Below are 7,002 nucleotides of genomic sequence, written 5' to 3'. Positions count from 1 at the left end.
TACATAATCTACATAATTGATTGAAGAAAGAAAGTGGGGAAGTTTAATCAAAAGCATGGCTCTTTCTGAGAAGCATGTTAGCAAAACTCAGGTTCGTTACAAAGCGTTCAGAAAAGAGAAAAGCCTGAATATCTTCAGAAGATGGCCCTTGCCCTACAGCTACTCAGCATCCATTATGAGTAGAAATGAACTGTGCCAGAATATAACAGATGAAATCTATAACAATATTACATGTCAAGTCTTTGAAAGTATAATCCATGAGACATTCTAGCAATGTCAAAAGATGGTGGTAATTTACCACAGTATGAAAGTCAAACCAGTGGCATTTAAATTTCTTAATTCTTAGATGCCCCTAGGGATCTGAACAGGAGTGGGGCAAGAGAGGGAATTGCTTCAGCTGAGGACTTTGGCACTGCAGTGCTGGTGTTGTCTACTAGCTGAGCTGACTGGTTTTCTGATTCAGATGTTGCCCAACAGCCAAACTAGATGCAACTTTAATTGCATTTCTGGAAAAGCATCCTTGGGGTGGCCACATCATTTGATGTACCAAAAGGAGGGGCTTTTTAAAAAATCAGGGTAAATAGCTTTGGGGAGATTTTCAACTGATAAACATAAAGAGGAGAGAGAACCCCTTTCCCCCATACCGTGTCCTGATCTAATTAAGGGTTTCATTGGTGTGTGTGTACACAGAAAAACATTTGTACAGAAAAAATACCAAACATGGTATTTAAAAACACAGTTAAAGTTGTATCTAGGTTTGTTCTTATGAACACTTCTCAGCTAATATTATTGAATATCATTGACCTTGTTCCAAGGTTGTAGTTGCTGAAATAATGCAAGTGTTCAAATTAATATCAGCAGTCAGCACTAAATGGGATCCAACAGCAGTAGCACAAAGAAGAAGAAGAAGAAGCTGTCACGGCTGTGTAGCCTGAGCCTTTCAATCCCAGTTTCACTGGTTATTGCTTAAAATATGCCTCTGATTAAACAAAGCATTACACAGTTGATCTGCTAATGTAAATACACTACCACTTGCAGCCATACAAAAAGGTAGCTGTACAGAACGCACTCCATCTGACAATTACAGTATACAGTACTTGCACGCAATGGCCAGAGGGAGATAGAGAATGGAGGTTTTCAACAGAAAGGCTCTTTTGGGTATTTCAACAACAGTTCCATCCAGAAGATGTCACCAGAATGCAAGCAGTGATGAGCTGTAACTTTTGCAGCAAGGAATATTAATGAAGGGTTTTTAAATTAGCATTTGTTAAAAAAAAAAAAAAAAAAAAAAGCCTAAAGAGATAACAAAGTACTTCAGAGTGTTATGTAAAAACTACCATTAATTAGAGCCCAGAACAAGCTCCTGGGTCAGCTCAACAAGACTTCTGGGATAATAATTAAACTGGGAGAGTGCAGAGAAGTTGAGCATTGATCAGTGTGGCTCTATTTAACAAAATGTGTATTACAAGAGAGTTAAGAACACAGATTAGTGAGTTGGGGTGTATCCCACTGCAGTCAATTGTGAGACAGGCTTTTTGGGCAATGAATGGGTACTTATTTCAGACTGGAACATTCTCATCTTCTTATGCACCCCCCCCCCCGTGACTATGCAATGAGCTTGGGTGAAATAAGCCAATGGTGCCCCTTGCATAAGGTATGGAAAGACTTCTTGATTGGTAATGGGCCTTGCTGTGTGCCTATGGCTGCACAAGGGGAGGGAATGGAACGTGCAGACTGTGTGTAATGAAAGTAGACATAGTCTACATGTTCCAATCCCTCCCCTCCCTCCTATTTAAGGAAGTAACGAACAAATAGAGCAAGTACATTTCCTGTGACCTGTATAGCCCAGCCTGTTAATCTGCCCTATAAAACGCATTTTCCGATGAAATGGATTCCCAGATCTTGTGACAATAAAGCAAAAGGAATGGTAGTTATAATGTGGCATACGTAGTATATGGACATTTCAACAACATCAGCCCAAACATTAATTCTGTTCACTATGAGTGCAACAGCCCATTCTGAATCCTTTCTTAATTGGAACAAGATCTACATGCCTGACAGAATAATATTTTAACAGCACTACACACAAAAAACATTCCAGCCACAATGACAAATCCTTCCATTTACACATTATTTTCTCTCCAGCTCCATCTACAAAATTATGCCTGTAGCTGATTACAGCTTTCCCAGCCAAATCCTTTATCATGTGCATACATTAGAAAATTATGTGTTCTACTTCCATCCTTACCCCTATTCTAGAGTATTAATTCATGTACTCTTATATGAAGAGTGATGATTCCGCAGCATTAAAGCATGCAATGCTGCTGGGGGTCCTGGAACAATAGTCTGCCCTGGGGTTCACGGCTCCCTACTAGTGCATTGGGCACTATCAGTCAGGCCAGGTGGCCCTCTGTGGCAGAGGCCCTTGGCCAGGGCCTGACCTAGCTGACTAATGACACCACCTCTCGGACCTGCTACTAGTAGCTATCTGTAATTCACACAGAGTCATTCCTGCGCTATGCATTGCTTGCACCTGGGACAGGGCATATGTACAAATGCATTTTGGGGAGATGCCTGCTACTAGCAATGTCAAAATCCTGAGTTTGATTGTGCTAATTATTACCTCCCAAGAAGATGATAACCATCTCCTCTTTGGAACAAAGTGAATCATGTCACTCTCATTTCTCAAATCAAACATGCACAATTCAGCTTTGACATCTGTACCAGCCGGACTATATTTGCATTTTCACTCTCAAATCTTTGGAGATACCCTGAGACTGGACTGAATATTCCAGATTCCGAGACACTAACGTCAGCATACTAATTTCACAGAATTTTTCCACTCCTGTTTCACCAAACAGATGTAATTAGTTCTACGCCACCATCTTCTCTCTACCCAAATGACTGAAGGTTTTCTGCTTGAATAACAGATTTGTTCTCTAGAACACAGAGAAGCATCTGTTCAAATTATACCAGCTTTCCCTTGTGGAATGTGTTAGTGGCAAAATGTGAACATCTGTTGGAAAATTTCTCTAAAAAATCACCAGATATCAGAATAAGGCTGTATACAGGCCTTCTGTCTGATCACTCCGGCCAGAGGCAGACAATTTCAAAAATAACACAAGTTGAGGCTGACATGATGGAAATCTTTACATTGCTCTCGGGGCACATGTTCATTTCTTTCATCCCACCATTGTCTCTGGTCAAATAATTTGTGTAGGTTTTTGAACCTGTTTAATGCAAGTCGATAGAGTGACGAATGAATGAATGTATGCCACAAGTAATAGTGGTTCTGTCATGCCACTTCATGCTCTCTAAGAAAACTATAATCTGTTTTCCAACTCCAGCCCATCATTTTCTCCCCCCACATGCACCTATAATGGGGGAATGCAACATTTCAAAGTCATGCACCTGTACATCAAAGGACTCCGTCTTGTTCTTCCTGTTTCTAATACCACCCTCTCTTTTCTGCCCCAGTATTCAAAAGGCAGTGCTAAAACAGGAAGACTTAACTAGGTGTCCTTTTGACAGCATGTGAGAGGGTGCCAGGACAAGCACGTAGGCCTAAAACACTGGCTATGCTCCAGAAGTACTTCTTTGAGTTTCCAAATAGGAAATGTTGCTCCTGTTATTCTCAATAAAGAGGACAAAAAAGTTTATCAGAACTGAAAAATACTGAGGAGGCGTTAATGTAATATTTATGGTGTTTCTTGTTCTGGAAAGGACATTGAGAAGCAATACATAAAACCAATAGTCTGGAAAAGTATCTACAACTGCAAGTTTTTCTTGTATTGCTGAACTGGAGAAGCAAACATTGTTTTCCTTTCTATCTGTATGCTACATAAATCCAGAAACCTTCACTATTTCATTCCTTCCACATCTTTAGTTGTTTCATATAAATACCTACTTCAAAATGTTTGCTGCACTGGGCTTGATAACACTCTGTTTTCACTGCAAGTGTGTGTTGATATGTCAATAGAGCAAGGCCTATTTTGTCTGTTAACAGTCCTTCTGCACTGGAAATCTTCATAGGCGTAGTACAAAAGGCATGTGTTTATTTTTAAGTGCAAGTTTGAAGAGTGAACAAATTTCCAATCTTCAAAGCTAGGAGGAGGGCAAAAGCCAAGCTATGCCCATGTATCTTTATTATGGACGAGCCCAGTTACCTAAAACAACTCAACACACATAGATACAGGTACACCATGCTGAACATAGGAAGAGTGGTATAGAAATCTGTTAAATAAAAATAAATATGCAATGTACTTCTAAATGCCAGAGCCTAAGCTACTTAACTAGATGCAAATGTACTGCAAACATGTCATCTAATCTAGTGCTCAGTTTGATATCAGCAAACAGCTCAGACCAAATGCCTCCCAAAATAAAAAGTGTCCAGCAGTACAATCTTAGGCATGTCTACTCAGAAGTAAGTCCTATTGAGTTCAATGGAACTTACTCCTATATATAGCAGTGGTTCCCAAACGTACTCATGATATAACACCCTTCCTCTGACGGTGTCTGTCGAAGAACCTGGAAGTAAGTGCAGATGACTCACAACATGATGACATCACCAGCACTTACTTCAGGGGTGTGCCTGGAAAAAAAACAACTTGAAAATCAGCATCAAAAACACAATCACGTGGCCCTCAGCTAATGGAGCAGAACTTCTGCCCCGTGATCTGTTGTGCTCATGCTGCTGAGTGGTTTAGCCAGCTCACAGCCCAGGAGACCTCTAGAGCAGGGGTCTCCGAACCTTTTGGCCAGAGGGCCACATCAAATATCTGGTGTGGTGTGGAGGGCCGGGAAAAAATTTAAATATAAAATTTAAATAAATAAATTAGAGATGGAACTTAGAAGAGTTAATAAATGAATCAATGGGCTCATTCATTCAACCTCTCTGGCCCGCAGAACACCCTCCAGGCACAATTAGAACACAGTTCTGGTCATGTTCAGTTGAGTGGGCCAGAGGCTTTCAGGGGACAAGAGGTTGGCCATGGGTCAGATAGATACTTGCTGCAGGCTGCATCTGGCCCCTGGGCCAGGGTTTGGAGACCCCTGCTCTAGAGACTAGTTGTGTGCCCGAGGGCATCATGATGCACAGTTTGGGAACCTCTGGTAAAGAGGATTGCAGCTTTAGTGGCTCAGTAAAAAGAAGGGATTGTAATAGCCTAGGCCAGCGGTTTTCAACCACAGTGCCGTGGCACACTTGTGTGCCATGAGGCTGCCTCAGGTGTGCCGTGGGGCCAAGGAGTCAGGCAGCTGCTTGCGCGGGAGAAGCAACTGCTCGGAGCCTTGCGCAGGAGCAGGGAAAAAAGGGGCAGCCGCGAAGGGGCTTGGACGCTCCTGCAGTTGCTGGTGCCTGCCCTGTGTGCTGATTGGGCAGCCAGCCAGGCAGCTAGAGAAGCCTGGAAGAGCTCCTGGCGGGTGAGAGCAAGGAGGGAGTGAGAGCGAGCCTGATGGTGGAAGCAGGTAGGAACCAGAAGCAGTTGGCTGGAAAGGATCCTGGAGAGACCCTTTTCCTTGCCTGCAGTGACCCTCCCTGTGTTGCCTCCCCAGCAAGGCTTTGGCAGGAAGTGCACTGGGCCACAATCCTATCCACACTTACTTAGGAGTAAGCCCCATTGATTATAATGGGGCTTACTTCTGAGTAGACATACAGAGGCTTGGTTAGTCACACTCTTTCTTGAATAAATGAGCAGGCAAGTGATGCTTTTCTTCCCCCCACCTCCTCCTCCCCCCTGCACACACAACCCCCCATCATAATTGCAGTAAACCCCTCTGACTGCCCCTCCCCACCCCTCCCTCTTCCCCACCTTCCAAAGTTCAAAACCAGTTGCCTCCCATTCTTTTTCTCTCTCCCCCCCACCCTAGTGAATCCTGCACTTGTTTCAGCCACATCTCCTCACTGCCCCTCACCCCTACCTGTTTCTCCAGTATGCTCAGTCTCATCTCTCTTTGCCAACACCTCCTGGCATATCAGAGCATATCAACTGATAACAGTTTGAACAGACCTGCTTCAAAACCTTTCCAGAAACCACATACACCTCCCTCTCCAAGCTTCTCGGGAATTTCTTTCATTGTCATGTAATGATCTGAGACTGCAATCCTAACCACACTTTCCTGAGAGTAAGCCCTATTGAATAAAATAGGACTTACTTCTGAGTAGACCTGGTTGGGCTTGTGCCGTTAGTTATATTAATTAAATTAATTGTAACATAATAATGTAATTAAAAACTAGTAGTGTGCCTTGACAACTTGAGTGCCTTGTCAGTGTGCCGTGAGCTGAAAAAGACTGAAAATGGCTGCTGCTGTCAAAAAGCCCTGATTCATGTCACCACCAATGTCAACTACAAAGAGCATGATCTTAACAAGCTCACATGAGAGAAGGAAACACAGGACTTTATAACCAGTCCTTGAACCAGTCCTTTTGAATTTTATGCAGTAATGGTTAAGGAATCAGCGATGATCAAACAACAGGGAAACAAAATAATCCTTGTATTTTGCAACTGAAGACAGCCTGGATGTGGTATTCTGTAGTTTCCAGCTACTCCTTTTGGGGCAGCCACATATCTGGCATGTCTGGTCAAAGCACCTCCTGACCAACTAGAAGCAATGCTGGGTGCAATAGCGCCCCCCCCCCCGACTATACACCTTATCCTTCAGAGGTTCCTTCAACCTCTGCTGCTTGCATTGATCTGGACTTATTTGTTGAAATAGGTCAATCTCTTCTCCTGCCCCCAGCTTGAGCAGAGCTTTCCAGACACTATCATTTTCCTCTGCTAGCAGCTCAGTTGTCTGGCTTCATGCCTGGTACCTTTTGTTATCTTGTAAAAGCAGAACAGTCAGTTACACACATGGTATGGTTTTCCAGCAAGCAAGTCACAGGACTCATTACTCAGGCACATCAGTGGCAAGAAAGCCTGTTGAAGGACTATTGGCACAATAATTCAATGACTCATCAACTGCTGTGGTAGAAAAAGGCTCTTGCAATGATTAAGTCAGAAG

Source organism: Tiliqua scincoides, chromosome 1 (genome assembly GCF_035046505.1).
Source record: "Tiliqua scincoides isolate rTilSci1 chromosome 1, rTilSci1.hap2, whole genome shotgun sequence".
Taxonomy (NCBI): Eukaryota; Metazoa; Chordata; class Lepidosauria; order Squamata; family Scincidae; genus Tiliqua; species Tiliqua scincoides.
Note: the sequence above shows the minus strand (reverse complement) of the source record.